Consider the following 17,425-nt stretch of genomic DNA (forward strand, 5'->3'; position numbering starts at 1 on the left):
TCTTCAATAATTGAAACGCTTTCTCTTGTTCATCATTCCATTCAAATTTCTTCCCTTTATGCGTTAATGCAGTCAAGGGTTTTGCTATTCTGGAAAAGTCTTGGATGAACCTTCTGTAGTAACCAGCTAGTCCTAAAAACTGTCGTATGTGTTTCGGAGTTTTCGGGGTTTCCCACTTTTCAACAGTTTCTATCTTTGCCGGATCCACCTTAATACCTTCTTTGTTCACTATGTGACCGAGGAATTGAACTTCTTCCAACCAAAATGCACACTTTGAAAACTTAGCGTACAATTCTTCCTTCCTCAATACTTCTAACACCTTTCTCAAATGTTCACCGTGTTCTTGGTCATTCTTTGAGTAAATAAGTATGTCATCAATGAAAACAATGACAAACTTGTCAAGGTATGGTCCACACACTCGGTTCATAAGGTCCATGAACACAGCTGGTGCATTAGTTAAACCAAACGGCATGACCATAAACTCGTAATGACCGTAACGTGTTCTGAAAGCAGTATTTGGAATATCATCTTCTTTCACCCGCATTTGATGATACCCGTAACGTAAGTCAATCTTTGAATAAACAGACGAGCCTTGTAGTTGATCAAATAAGTCATCGATTCTCGGTAGTGGGTAGCGGTTCTTGATGGTAAGTTTGTTCAACTCTCGGTAGTCGATACACAACCTTAATGTACCATCTTTCTTCTTGACAAACAAAACAGGAGCTCCCCACGGTGATGTGCTTGGTCGAATAAAACCACGCTCTAAAAGTTCTTGTAATTGGCTTTGCAGTTCTTTCATCTCGCTGGGTGCGAGTCTGTAAGGAGCACGAGCTATTGGTGCAGCTCCTGGTACAAGATCTATTTGAAATTCAACGGATCGATGTGGGGGTAATCCCGGTAATTCTTTCGGAAATACATCGGGAAATTCTTTTGCGACGGGAACATCATTGATGCTCTTTTCTTCAGTTTATACTTTCTCGACGTGTGCTAGAACAGCATAGCAACCTTTTCTTATTAGTTTTTGTGCCTTCAAATTACTAATAAGATGTAGCTTCGTGTTGCCCTTTTCTCCGTACACCATTAAGGGTTTTCCTTTTTCTCGTATAATGCGAATTGCATTTTTGTAACAAACGATCTCTGCTTTCATTTCTTTCAACCAGTCCATACCGATTATCACATCAAAACTCCCTAACTCTACTGGTATCAAGTCAATCTTAAATTTTTCGCTAACCAGTTTAATTTCTCGATTCCGACATATATTATCTGCTGAAATTAATTTACCATTTGCTAATTCGAGTAAAAATTTACTATCCAAAGGCGTCAATGGACAACTTAATTTAGCACAAAAATCTCTACTCATATAGCTTCTATCCGCACCCGAATCAAATAAAACGTAAGCAGATTTATTGTCAATAAGAAACGTACCCGTAACAAGCTCCGGGTCTTCCTGTGCCTCTGCCGCATTAATATTGAAAACTCTTCCGCGGCCTTGTCCATTCGTGTTCTCCTAGTTCGGGAAATTTCTAATAATGTGGCCCGGTTTTCCACATTTATAACAAACTACATTGGCATAACTTGCTCTGACACTACTTGCTCCGCCATTACTCTTTCCGACACCATTTGTTCCTTTCGTTCTATTAACCCCTGGTCCGTAGACCTCACACTTCGCCGCGCTATGACCATTTCTTTTACACTTGTTGCAAAATTTGGTGCAGAACCCCGAGTGTTACTTTTCACACCTTTGGCATAGCTGCTTCTGATTGTTGTTGTTGTTGCGGTTATTATTGTTGTTGGGATGATTGTTGTAGTTGCTGTTGTTGTTGTTGTTGTTGTTGTTGTTGTTGTTGTTGTTGGGCCGTTTGTTGTAGTTGCGATTGATGTTGAGATTGTTGGGATAATTGTTGTAATTGCTGTTGTTGTTGTATTGGTGATTCTTATCACCATTTTCCTCCCACTTTCTTTTGACTTGCTTCACATTGGCCTCTTCAGCAGTCTGTTCTTTAATTCTTTCTTCAATCTGGTTCACTAGTTTGTGAGCCATTCTACATGCCTGTTGTATGGAGGCGGGCTCGTGTGAACTTATATCTTCTTGGATTCTTTCCGGTAATCCTTTCACAAACGCGTCGATCTTCTCTTCCTCATCTTCGAACGCTCCCGGACACAATAAGCACAATTCTGTGAATCGTCTTTCGTACGTGGTAATATCAAATTCTTGGGTTCGTAACCCTCTAAGTTCTGTCTTGAGCTTATTGACCTAGGTTCTGGGACGGTACTTCTCGTTCATCAAGTGTTTGAATGCTGACCACGGTAGTGCGTAAGCATCATCTTGTCCCACTTGCTCTAGATAGGTATTCCACCATGTTAACGCAGAACCTATGAAGGTATGTGTAGCGTACTTCACTTTATCCTCTTAAGTACACTTACTTATGGCAAACACCGATTCGACCTTCTCGGTCCACCGTTTCAATCCGATCGGTCCTTCGGTTCCATCAAATTCCAAAGGTTTGCAGGCAGTGAATTCTTTGTAGGTGCATCCTACACGATTTCCTGTACTGCTAGATCCAAGGTTATTGTTGGTATGTAGCGCAGCCTGTACTGCGGCTATGTTTGAAGCTAGAAAAGTACGGAATTCCTCTTCATTCATATTCACGGTGTGTCGAGTAGTCGGTGCCATTTTCTTCAAAATAGTCAAATGGAACAAGTTAATCATATAGAATATTAAGAGTAGTTAATAGTATTTCGTAGCATAATATGAACTCATTTATAAAAGCTTTTTCTTCATATTAGCGTTTTATAAGTTTAAATTCGGGTAGTACCTACCCGTTAAGTTCATACTTAGTAGCTAATATACAATTCAACTACTACAATTCTATATGAAAAACTGATTATAATAATATTTAGCGTTCAAACTTTTACACAATATTTTACAAACTTACAATACCGCTTATTTTACATATAGCATGAAATATAGCACACAATAAATTTGATACAAGATGGTTGTGAAGATAATTCTAGCTAGTACACAAGTCGTTCAGCAAAGGCAATAAAGACACGTAATTCATACGTCCAGAAACAAGTCATGCATTCTGGTTTTACTTGGATTACTTCCCATCCTTGGTCTTGTGGAACATAACCGTTATGGCCGTTGATAAGACAGCGTGTTGTAACGTTGTCAAAGGGATGAGGGTTACGTAATGTCCAACAGTCCCGTAACAATCTAAAAACCTCATTTCTTACCCCAATTACCGACTCCGTCACTTGTGGGAACGTTTTGTTTAATAGTTGTAGCCCGATGTTCTTGTTCTCACTTTGGTGAGAAGCGAACATTACTAATCCGTAAGCATAACATGCTTCTTTATGTTGCATGTTAGCCGCTTTTTCTAAATCACGAAGTCCAATATTCGGATATATTGAGTCAAAATAATTTCTTAACCCATTGCGAAAAATAGCATTTGGGTTCCCCGCAATATATGCGTCAAAGTAAACGCATCGTAACTTACGGATTTCCCAATGTGATATCCCCCATCTTTCGAACGAAAGCCTTTTATAAACCAAGGCATTCTTGGAACGTTCTTCGAATGTCTTACAAACTGATCTCACCTTAAATAGTTGTGCCGAAGAATTCTGACCGACTCTAGACAAGATTTCATCAATCATGTCTCCGGGTAGGTCTCTTAACATATTGGGTTGTCTATCCATTTTGTGTTTTTATACTGTAAAATAGACAAGAGTTAGATTCATAAAAAAAATACTTATTAATACAAGCAATTTTTACATATATCATAAAGCATAAGCATACTATATTACATATATTACACCACACGAATACAACTATCTTATTCCAACTCGCTTGTTTCTTCTTCTTCGATTTTGGTTCGTTTTGCCAAGTTTCTAGGGATATATGATGTTCCCCTAATACGAGCCGTCGTTATCCGCATTGGTTTAGAAAAACCTGGTGGTTTAGAGGTTCCCGGGTCATTGTTACAACTTAAGGACTTCGGGGGTTGACGATACATATAAAGTTCATCGGGGTTGGAATTAGATTTTTCTATTTTTATGCCCTTTCCCTTATTATTTTCTTTTGTCTTTTTAAATTCAGTTGGGGTAATTTCTATAACATCAACGGAATTCTCGTCGGAATCCGATTCATCGGAGAATTGGTAATCCTTCCAATATTTTGCTTCCTTGGCGGAAACACCATTGACCATAATTAACCTTGGTCGGTTGGTTGAGGATTTTCTTTTACTTAACCGTTTTATTATTTCCCCCACCGGTTCTATTTCTTCATCCGGTTCCGATTCTTCTTCCGGTTCCGATTCTTCTTCTGGTTCCGATTCTTCTTCCGGTTCCTCTTCGGGAACTTGTGAATCAGTCCACGAATCATTCCAATTTACATTTGACTCTTCATTATTATTAGGTGAGTCAATGGGACTTGTTCTAGAGGTATACATCTATCACATAATATCAAACGCGTTAAGAGATTAATATATCACATAATATTCACATGTTAAAAATATATAGTTTTCAACAAAATTTGTTAAGCAATCATTTTTCAAGTAAACACGGTCGAAGTCCAGACTCACTAATGCATCCTAACAAACTCGATAAGATACACTAATGCAAAATTCTGGTTCTCTAAGACCAACGCTCGGATACCAACTGAAATGTCCCGTTCTTATTGATTAAAAACGTTCCATATTAATTGATTTCGTTGCGAGGTTTTGACCTCTATATGAGACGTTTTTCAAAGACTGCATTCATTTTAAAACAAACCATAACCTTTATTTCATAAATAAAGGTTTAAAAAGCTTTACGTAGATTATCAAATAATGATAATCTAAAATATCCTGTTTACACACGACCATTACATAATGGTTTACAATACAAATATGGTACAACAAAATAAGTTTCTTGAATGCAGTTTTTACACAATATCATACAAGCATGGACTCCAAATCTCGTCCTTATTTAAGTATGCGACAGCGGAAGCTCTTAATAATCACCTGAGAATAAACATGCTTAAAACGTCAACAAAAATGTTGGTGAGTTATAGGTTTAACCTATATATATCAAATCATAATAATAGACCACAAGATTTCATATTTCAATACACATCCCATACATAGAGATAAAAATCATTCATATGGTGAACACCTGGTAACCGACATTAACAAGATGCATATATAAGAATATCCCCATCATTCCGGGACACCCTTCGGATATGATATAAATTTCGAAGTACTAAAGCATCCGGTACTTTGGATGGGGTTTGTTAGGCCCAATAGATCTATCTTTAGGATTCGCGTCAATTAGGATGTCTGTTCCCTAATTCTTAGATTACCAGACTTAATAAAAAGGGGCATATTCGATTTCGATAATTCAACCATAGAATGTAGTTTCATGTACTTGTGTCTATTTTGTAAATCATTTATAAAACCTGCATGTATTCTCATCCCAAAAATATTAGATTTTAAAAGTGGGACTATAACTCACTTTCACAGATTTTTACTTCGTCGGGAAGTAAGACTTGGCCACTGGTTGATTCACGAACCTATAACAATATATACATATATATATCAAAGTATGTTCAAAATATATTTACAACAATTTTAATATATTTTGATGTTTTAAGTTTATTAAGTCAGCTGTCCTCGTTAGTAACCTATAACTAGTTGTCCACAGTTAGATGTATAGAAATAAATCGATAAATATTATCTTGAATCAATCCACAACCCAGTGTATACGTATCTCAGTATTGATCACAACTCAAACTATATATATTTTGGAATCAACCTCAACCCTGTATAGCTAACTCCAACATTCACATATAGAGTGTCTATGGTTGTTCCGAAATATATATAGATGTGTCGACATGATAGGTCGAAACATTGTATACGTGTCTATGGTATCTCAAGATTACATAATATACAATACAAGGTGATTAAGTTATGGTTGGAATAGATTTGTTACCAATTTTCACGTAGCTAAAATGAGAAAAATTATCCAATCTTGTTTTACCCATAACTTCTTCATTTTAAATCCGTTTTGAGTGAATCAAATTGCTATGGTTTCATATTGAACTCTATTTTATGAATATAAACAGAAAAAATATAGGTTTATAGTCGGAAAAATAAGTTACAATTCGTTTTTGTAAAGGTAGTCATTTCAGTCGAAAGAACGACGTCTAGATGACCATTTTAGAAAACATACTTTCACTTTGAGTTTAACCATAATTTTTGGATATAGTTTCATGTTCATAATAAAAATAATTTTCTCAAAATAACAACTTTTAAATCAAAGTTTATCATAGTTTTTAATTAACTAACCCAAAACAGCCCGCGGTGTTACTACGACGGCGTAAATCCGGTTTTACGGTGTTTTTCGTGTCTCCAGGTTTTAAATCATTAAGTTAGCATATAATATAGATATAGAACATGTGTTTAGTTGATTTTAAAAGTCAAGTTAGAAGGATTAACTTTTGTTTGCGAACAAGTTTAGAATTAACTAAACTATGTTCTAGTGATTACAAGTTTAAACCTTCGAATAAGATAGCTTTATATGTATGAATCGAATGATGTTATGAACATCATTACTACCTTAAGTTCCTTGGATAAACCTACTGGAAAAGAGAAAAATGGATCTAGCTTCAACGGATCCTTGGATGGCTCGAAGTTCTTGAAGCAGAATCATGACACGAAAACAAGTTCAAGTAAGATCATCACTTGAAATAAGATTGTTATAGTTATAGAAATTGAACCAAAGTTTGAATATGATTATTACTTTGTATTAGAATGATAACCTACTGTAAGAAACAAAGATTTCTTGAGGTTGGATGATCACCTTACAAGATTGGAAGTGAGCTAGCAAACTTGAAAGTATTCTTGATTTTATGTAACTAGAACTTGTAGAATATATGAAGAACACTTAGAACTTGAAGATAGAACTTGAGAGAGATCAATTAGATGAAGAAAATTGAAGAATGAAAGTGTTTGTAGGTGTTTTTGGTCTTTGGTGTATGGATTAGATATAAAGGATATGTAATTTTGTTTTCATGTAAATAAGTCATGAATGATTACTCATATTTTTGTAATTTTATGAGATATTTCATGCTAGTTGCCAAATGATGGTTCCCACATGTGTTAGGTGACTCACATGAAATGTCCCATTCTTATTGATTAAAAACGTTCCATATTAATTGATTTCGTTGCGAGGTTTTGACCTCTATATGAGACATTTTTCAAAGACTGCATTCATTTTTAAAACAAACCATAACCTTTATTTCATAGATAAAGGTTTTAAAAAGCTTTACGTAGATTATCAAATAATGATAATCTAAAATATCCTATTTACACACGACCATTACATAATGGTTTACAATACAAATATGTTACAACAAAATAAGTTTCTTGAATGCAGTTTTTACACAATATCATACAAGCATGGACTCCAAATCTCGTCCTTATTTAAGTATGCGACAGCGGAAGCTCTTAATAATCACCTGAGAATAAACATGCTTAAAACGTCAACAAAAATGTTGGTGAGTTATAGGTTTAACCTATATATATCAAATCATAATAATAGACCACAAGATTTCATATTTCAATACACATCCCATACATAGAGATAAAAATCATTCATATGGTGAACACCTGGTAACCGACATTAACAAGATGCATATATAAGAATATCCCCATCATTCCGGGACACCCTTCGGATATGATATAAATTTCGAAGTACTAAAGCATCCGGTACTTTGGATGGGGTTTGTTAGGCCCAATAGATCTATCTTTAGGATTCGCGTCAATTAGGGTGCCTGTTCCCTAATTCTTAGATTACCAGACTTAATAAAAAGGGGCATATTCGATTTCGATAATTCAACCATAGAATGTAGTTTCACGTACTTGTGTCTATTTTGTAAATCATTTATAAAACCTGCATGTATTCTCATCCCAAAAATATTAGATTTTAAAAGTGGGACTATAACTCACTTTCACAGATTTTTACTTCGTCGGGAAGTAAAACTTGGCCACTGGTTGATTCACGAACCTATAACAATATATACATGTATATCAAAGTATGTTCAAAATATATTTACAACACTTTTAATATATTTTGATGTTTTAAGTTTATTAAGTCAGCTGTCCTCGTTAATAACCTACAACTAGTTGTCCACAGTTAGATGTACAGAAATAAATCGATAAATATTATCTTGAATCAATCCACGACCCAGTGTATACGTATATCAGTATTGATCACAACTCAAACTATATATATTTTGGAATCAACCTCAACCCTGTATAGCTAACTCCAACATTCACATATAGAGTGTCTATGGTTGTTCCGAAATATATATAGATGTGTCGACATGATAGGTCGAAACATTGTATACGTGTCTATGGTATCTCAAGATTACATAATATACAATACAAGTTGATTAAGTTATGGTTGGAATAGATTTGTTACCAATTTTCACGTAGCTAAAATGAGGAAAATTATCCAATCTTGTTTTACCCATAACTTCTTCATTTTAAATCCGTTTTGAGTGAATAAAATTGCTATGGTTTCATATTGAACTCTATTTTATGAATCTAAATAGAAAAATTATAGGTTTATAGTCGGAAAAATAAGTTACAAGTCGTTTTTGTAAAGGTAGTCATTTCAGTCGAAAGAACGACGTCTAGATGACCATTTTAGAAAACATACTTCCACTTTGAGTTTTACCATAATTTTTGGATATAGTTTCATGTTCATAATAAAAATCATTTTCTCAGAATAACAACTTTTAAATCAAAGTTTATCATAGTTTTTAATTAACTAACCCAAAACAGCCCGCGGTGTTACTACGACGGCGTAAATCCGGTTTTACGGTGTTTTTCGTGTTTCCAGGTTTTAAATCATTAAGTTAGCATATCATATAGATATAGAACATGTGTTTAGTTGATTTTAAAAGTCAAGTTAGAAGGATTAACTTTTGTTTGCGAACAAGTTTAGAATTAACTAAACTATGTTCTAGTGATTACAAGTTTAAACCTTCGAATAAGATAGCTTTATATGTATGAATCGAATGATGTTATGAACATCATTACTACCTTAAGTTCCTTGGATAAACCTACTGGAAAATAGAAAAATGGATCTAGCTTCAATGGATCCTTGGATGGCTCGAAGTTCTTGAAGCAGAATCATGACACGAAAACAAGTTCAAGTAAGATCATCAGTTGAAATAAGATTGTTATAGTTATAGAAATTGAACCAAAGTTTGAATATGATTATTACCTTGTATTAGAATGATAACCTACTGTAAGAAACAAAGATTTCTTGAGGTTGGATGATCACCTTACAAGATTGGAAGTGAGCTAGCAAACTTGAAAGTATTCTTGATTTTATGAAACTAGAACTTTTGGAATTTATGAAGAACACTTAGAACTTGAGAGAGATCAATTAGATGAATAAAATTGAAGAATGAAAGTGTTTGTAGGTGTTTTTGGTCGTTGGTGTATGGATTAGATATAAAGGATATGTAATTTTGTTTTCATGTAAATAAGTCATGAATGATTACTCATATTTTTGTAATTTTATGAGATATTTCATGCTAGTTGCCAAATGATGGTTCCCACATGTGTTAGGTGACTCACATGGGCTGCTAAGAGCTGATCATTGGAGTGTATATACCAATAGTACATACATCTAAAAGCTGTGTATTGTACGAGTACGAATACGGGTGCATACGAGTAGAATTGTTGATGAAACTGAACGAGGATGTAATTGTAAGAATTTTTTTTAAGTAGAAGTATTTTGATAAGTGTATTGAAGTCTTTCAAAAGTGTATAAATACATATTAAAACACTACATGTATATACATTTTAACTGAGTCGTTAAGTCATCGTTAGTCGTTACATGTAAGTGTTGTTTTGAAACCTTTAGGTTAACGATCTTGTTAAATGTTGTTAACCCAATGTTTATAATATCAAATGAGATTTTAAATTATTATATTATCATGATATTATCATGTATGAATATCTCTTAATATGATATATATACATTAAATGTCTTTACAACGATAATCGTTACATATATGTCTCGTTTAAAAATCATTAAGTTAGTAGTCTTGTTTTTACATATGTAGTTCATTGTTAATATACTTAATGATATATTTACTTATCATAGTATCATGTTTACTATATATATATCCATATATATGTCATCATATAGTTTTTACAAGTTTTAACATTCGTGAATCACCGGTCAACTTGGGTGGTCAATTGTCTATATGAAACATATTTCAATTAATCAAGTCTTAACAAGTTTGATTTCTTAACATGTTGGAAACATTTAATCATGTAAATATCAATCTCAATTAATATATATAAACATGGAAAAGTTCGGGTCACTACAGTGCCTACCCGTTAAATAAATTTCGTCCCGAAATTTTAAGCTGTTGAAGGTGTTGACGAATCTTCTGGAAATAGATGCGGGTATTTCTTCTTCATCTGATCTTCACGCTCCCAGGTGAACTCGGGTCCTCTACGAGCATTCCATCGAACCTTAACAATTGGTATCTTGTTTTGCTTAAGTCTTTTAACCTCACGATCCATTATTTCGACGGGTTCTTCGATGAATTGAAGTTTTTCGTTGATTTGGATTTCATCTAACGGAATAGTGAGATCTTCTTTAGCAAAACATTACTTCAAATTCGAGACGTGGAAAGTGTTATGTACAGCCGCGAGTTGTTGAGGTAACTCTAGTCGGTAAGCTACTGGTCCGACACGATCAATAATCTTGAATGGTCCAATATACCTTGGATTTAATTTCCCTCGTTTACCAAATCGAACAACGCCTTTCCAAGGTGCAACTTTAAGCATGACCATCTCTCCAATTTCAAATTCTATATCTTTTCTTTTAATGTCAGCGTAGCTCTTTTGTCGACTTTGGGCGGTTTTCAACCGTTGTTGAATTTGGATCATCTTCTCGGTAGTTTCTTGTATAATCTCCGGACCCGTAATCTGTCTATCCCCCACTTCACTCCAACAAATCGGAGACCTGCTCTTTCTACCATAAAGTGCTTCAAACGGCGCCATCTCAATGCTTGAATGGTAGCTGTTGTTGTAGGAAAATTCTGCTAACGGTAGATGTCGATCCCAACTGTTTCCGAAATCAATAACACATGCTCGTAGCATGTCTTCAAGCGTTTGTATCATCCTTTCGCTCTGCCCATCAGTTTGTGGATGATAGGCAGTACTCATGTCTAGACGAGTTCCTAATGCTTGCTGTAATGTCTGCCAGAATCTTGAAATAAATCTGCCATCCCTATCAGAGATAATAGAGATTGGTATTCCATGTCTGGAGACGACTTCCTTCAAATACAGTCGTGCTAACTTCTCCATCTTGTCATCTTCTCTTATTGGTAGGAAGTGTGCTGATTTGGTGAGACGATCAACTATTACCCAAATAGTATCAAAACCACTTGCAGTCCTTGGCAATTTAGTGATGAAATCCATGGTAATGTTTTCCCATTTCCATTCCGGGATTTCGGGTTGTTGAAATAGACCTGATGGTTTCTGATGCTCAGCTTTGACCTTAGAACACGTCAAACATTCTCCTACGTATTTAGCAACATCGGCTTTCATACCCGGCCACCAAAAATGTTTCTTGAGATCCTTGTACATCTTCCCCGTTCCAGGATGTATTGAGTATCTGGTTTTATGAGCTTCTCTAAGTACCATTTCTCTCATATCTCCAAATTTTGGTACCCAAATCCTTTCAGCCCTATACCGGGTTCCGTCTTCCCGAATATTAAGATGCTTCTCCGATCCTTTGGGTATTTCATCCTTTAAATTTCCCTCTTTTAAAACTCCTTGTTGCGCCTCCTTTATTTGAGTAGTAATGTTATTATGAATCATTATATTCATAGATTTTACTCGAATGGGTTCTCTGTCCTTCCTACTCAAGGCATCGGCTACCACATTTGCCTTCCCCGGGTGGTAACGAATCTCAAAGTCGTAATCATTCAATAATTCAATTCACCTACGCTGCCTCATATTCAGTTGTTTCTGATTAAATATGTGTTGAAGACTTTTGTGGTCGGTATATATAATACTTTTGACCCCATATAAGTAGTGCCTCCAAGTCTTTAATGCAAAAACAACCGCGCCTAATTCCAAATCATGCGTCGTATAATTTTGTTCGTGAATCTTCAATTGTCTAGACGCATAAGCAATCACGTTCGTTCATTGCATTAATACACAACCGAGACCTTGCTTTGATGCATCACAATAAATCACAAAATCATCATTCCCTTCAGGCAATGACAATATAGGTGCCGTAGTTAGCTTTTTCTTCAATAACTGAAACGCTTTCTCTTGTTCATCATTCCATTCAAATTTCTTCCCTTTATGCGTTAATGCAGTCAAGGGTTTTGCTATTCTGGAAAAGTCTTGGATGAACCTTCTGTAGTAACCAGCTAGTCCTAAAAACTGGCGTATGTGTTTCGGAGTTTTCGGGGTTTTCCACTTTTCAACAGTTTCTATCTTTGCCGGATCCACCTTAATACCTTCTTTGTTCACTATGTGACTGAGGAATTGAACTTCTTCCAACCAAAATGCACAGTTTGAAAACTTAGCGTACAATTCTTCCTTCCTCAATACTTCTAACACCTTTCTCAAATGTTCACCGTGTTCTTGGTCATTCTTTGAGTAAATAAGTATGTCATCAATGAAAACAATGACAAACTTGTCAAGGTATGGTCCACACACTCGGTTCATAAGGTCCATGAACACAGCTGGTGCATTAGTTAAACCAAACGGCATGACCATAAACTCGTAATGACCGTAACGTGTTCTGAAAGCAGTCTTTGGAATATCATCTTCTTTCACCCGCATTTGATGATACCCGGAACGTAAGTCAATCTTTGAATAAACAGACGAGCCTTGTAGTTGATCAAATAAGTCATCGATTCTCGGTAGTGGGTAGCGGTTCTTGATGGTAAGTTTGTTCAACTCTCGGTAGTCGATACACAACCTGAATGTACCATCTTTCTTCTTGACAAACAAAACAGGAGCTCCCCACGGTGATGTGCTTGGTCAAATGAAACCACGCTCTAAAAGCTCTTGTAATTGGCTTTGTAGTTCTTTCATCTTGCTGGGTGCGAGTCTGTAAGGAGCACGAGCTATTGGTGCAGCTCCTGGTACAAGATCTATTTGAAATTCAACGGATCGATGTGGGGGTAATCCCGGTAATTCTTTCGGAAATACATCGGGAAATTCTTTTGCAATGGGAACATCATTGATGCTCTTTTCTTCAGTTTGTACTTTCTCGACGTGTGCTAGAACAGCAGAGCAACCTTTTCTTATTAGTTTTTGTGCCTTCAAATTACTAATAAGATGTAGCTTCGTGTTGCCCTTTTCTCCGTACACCATTAAGGGTTTTCCTTTTTCTCGTATAATGCAAATTGCATTTTTGTAACAAACGATCTCTGCTTTCACTTCTTTCAACCAGTCCATACCGATTATTACATCAAAACTCCCTAACTCTACTGGTATCAAATCAATCTTAAATGTTTCGCTAACTAGTTTAATTTCTCGATTCCGACATATATTATCTGCTGAAATTAATTTACCATTTGCTAATTCGAGTAAAAATTTACTATCCAAAGGCGTCAATGGACAACTTAATTTAGCACAAAAATCTCTACTCATATAGCTTCTATCCGCACCCGAATCAAATAAAACGTAAGCAGATTTATTGTCAATAAGAAACGTACCCGTAACAAGCTCCGGGTCTTCCTGTGCCTCTGCCGCATTAATATTGAAAACTCTTTCGCGGCCTTGTCCATTCGTGTTCTCCTGGTTCGGGCAATTTCTAATAATGTGGCCCGGTTTTCCACATTTATAACAAACTACATTGGCATAACTTGCTCCGACACTACTTGCTCCGCCATTACTCGTTCCGACACCATTTGTTCCTTTCGTTCTGTTAACCCCTGGTCCGTAGACATCACACTTCGCCGCGCTATGACCATTTCTTTTACACTTGTTGCAAAATTTGGTGCAGAACCCCGAGTGATACTTTTCACACCTTTGGCATAGCTGCTTCTGATTGTTGTTGTTGTTGCGGTTATTATTGTTGTTAAGATGATTGTTGTGGTTGCTGTTGTTGTTGTTGTTGTTGTTGTTGTTGTTGTTGTTGTTGTTGTTGTTGTTGGGCCGTTTGTTGTAGTTGCGATTGATGTTGCGATTGTTAGGATAGTTGTTGCGATTATTGTTATAATTGTTGTTGTTGTTGTATTGTTGATTCTTATCACCGTTTTCCTCCCACTTTCTTTTGACTTGCTTCACATTGGCCTCTTCAGCAGTCTGTTCTTTAATTCTTTCTTCAATCTGGTTCACTAGTTTGTGAGCCATTCTACATGCCTGTTGTATGGAGGCGGGCTCGTGTGAACTTATATCTTCTTGGATTCTTTCCGGTAATCCTTTCAACAACGCGTCGATCTTCTCTTCCTCATCTTCGAATGCTCCCGGACACAATAGGCACAATTCTGTGAATCGTCTTTCGTACGTGGTAATATCAAATCCTTGGGTTCGTAACCCTCTAAGTTCTGTCTTGAGCTTATTGACCTCGGTTCTGGGACAGTACTTCTCGTTCATCAAGTGCTTGAATGCTGACCACGGTAGTGCGTACGCATCGTCTTGTCCCACTTACTCTAGATAGGTATTCCACCATGTTAACGCAGAACCTGTGAAGGTATGCGTAGCGTACTTCACTTTGTCCTCTTCAGTACACTTACTTATGGTAAACACCGATTCAACCTTCTCGGTCCACCGTTTCAATCCGATCGGTCCTTCGGTTCCATCAAATTCCAAAGGTTTGCAGGCAGTGAATTCTTTGTAGGTGCATCCTACACGATTTCCTGTACTGCTAGATCCAAGGTTATTGTTGGTATGTAGCGCAGCCTGTACTGCGGTTATGTTTGAAGCTAGAAAAGTACGGAATTCCTCTTCATTCATATTCACGGTGTGTCGAGTAGTCGGTGCCATTTCCTTCAAAATAGTTAAATGGAACAAGTTAATCATACAGAATATTAAGAGTAGTTAATAGTATTTCGTAGCATAATATGAACTCATTTATAAAAGCTTTTTCTTCATATTAGCGTTTTATAAGTTTAAATTCGGGTAGTACCTACCCGTTAAGTTCTTACTTAGTACCTAATATACAATTCAACTACTACAATTCTATATGAAAAACTGATTATAATAATATTTCGCGTTCAAACTTTTACACAATATTTTACAAACTTACAATACCGCTTATTTTACATATAGCATGAAATATAGCACACAATAAATTTGATACAAGATGGTTGTGAAGATAATTCTAGCTAGTACACAAGTCGTTCAGCAAAGGCAATAAAGGCACGTAATTCATACGTCCAGAAACAAGTCATGCATTCTGGTTTTACTAGGATTACTTCCCATCCTTGGTCTTGTGGAACATAACCGTTATGGCCGTTGATAAGACAGCGTGTTGTAACGTCGTCAAAGGGACGAGGGTTACGTAATGTCCAACAGTCCCGTAACAATCTAAAAACCTCATTTCTTACCCCAATTACCGACTCCGTCACTTGTGGGAACGTTTTGTTTAATAGTTGTAGCCCGATGTTCTTGTTCTCACTTTGGTGAGAAGCGAACATTACTAATCCGTAAGCATAACATGCTTCTTTATGTTGCATGTTAGCCGCTTTTTCTAAATCACGAAGTCCAATATTCGGATATATTGAGTCAAAATAATTTCTTAACCCATTGCGTAAAATAGCATTTGGGTTCCCCGCAATATATGCGTCAAAGTAAACACATCGTAACTTATGGATTTCCCAATGTGATATCCCCCATCTTTCGAACGAAAGCCTTTTATAAACTAAGGCATTCTTGGAACGTTCTTCGAATGTCTTACAAACTGATCTCGCCTTAAATAGTTGTGCCGAAGAATTCTGACCGACTCTAGACAAGATTTCATCAATCATGTCTCCGGGTAGGTCTCTTAAAATATTGGGTTGTCTATCCATTTTGTGTTTTTATACTGTAAAATAGACAAGAGTTAGATTCATAAAAAAAATACTTATTAATACAAGCAATTTTTACATATATCATAAAGCATAAGCACACTATATTACATATATTACACCACACGAATACAACTATCTTATTCCGACTCGCTTGTTTCTTCTTCTTTGGTTTTGGTTCGTTTTGCCAAGTTTCTAGGGATATATGATGTTCCCCTAATACGAGGCGTCATGATCCACATTGGTTTAGAAAAACTTGGTGGTTTAGAGGTTCCCGGGTCATTGTTACAACTTAAGGACTTCGGGGGTTGACGATACATATAAAGTTCATCGGGGTTGGAATTAGATTTCTCTATTTTCATGCCCTTTTCCTTATTATTTTCTTTTGCCTTTTTAAATTCAGTTGGGGTAATTTCTATAACATCATCGGAATTCTCGTCGGAATCCGATTCATCGGAGAATTGGTAATCCTCCCAATATTTTGCTTCCTTGGCGGAAACACCATTGACCATAATTAACCTTGGTCGGTTGGTTGAGGATTTTCTTTTACTTAACCGTTTTATTATTTCCTCCACCGGTTCTATTTCTTCATCCGGTTCCGATTCTTCTTCCGGTTCCGATTCTTCTTCCGGTTCCGACTCTTCTTCCGGTTCCTCTTCGGGAACTTGTGAATCAGTCCACGAATCATTCCAATTTACATTTGACTCTTCATTATTATTAGGTGAGTCAATGGGACTTGTTCTAGAGGTAGACATCTATCACATAATATCAAACGCGTTAAGAGATTAATATATCACATAATATTCACATGTTAAAAATATATAGTTTCCAACAAAATTTGTTAAGCAATCATTTTTCAAGTAAACACGGTCGAAGTCCAGACTCACTAATGCATCCTAACAAACTCGATAAGACACACTAATGCAAAATTCTGGTTCTCTAAGACCAACGCTCGGATACCAACTGAAATGTCCCGTTCTTATTGATTAAAAACGTTCCATATTAATTGATTTCGTTGCGAGGTTTTGACCTCTATATGAGACATTTTTCAAAGACTGCATTCATTTTTAAAACAAACCATAACCTTTATTTCATAGATAAAGGTTTTAAAAAGCTTTACGTAGATTATCAAATAATGATAATCTAAAATATCCTGTTTACACACGACCATTACATAATGGTTTACAATACAAATATGTTACAACAAAATAAGTTTCTTGAATGCAGTTTTTACACAATATCATACAAGCATGGACTCCAAATCTCGTCCTTATTTAAGTATGCGACAGCGGAAGCTCTTAATAATCACCTGAGAATAAACATGCTTAAAACGTCAACAAAAATGTTGGTGAGTTATAGGTTTAACCTATATAT

Source organism: Rutidosis leptorrhynchoides, chromosome 2 (assembly GCF_046630445.1).
Source record: "Rutidosis leptorrhynchoides isolate AG116_Rl617_1_P2 chromosome 2, CSIRO_AGI_Rlap_v1, whole genome shotgun sequence".
In the NCBI taxonomy this organism is placed as follows: Eukaryota; Viridiplantae; Streptophyta; class Magnoliopsida; order Asterales; family Asteraceae; genus Rutidosis; species Rutidosis leptorrhynchoides.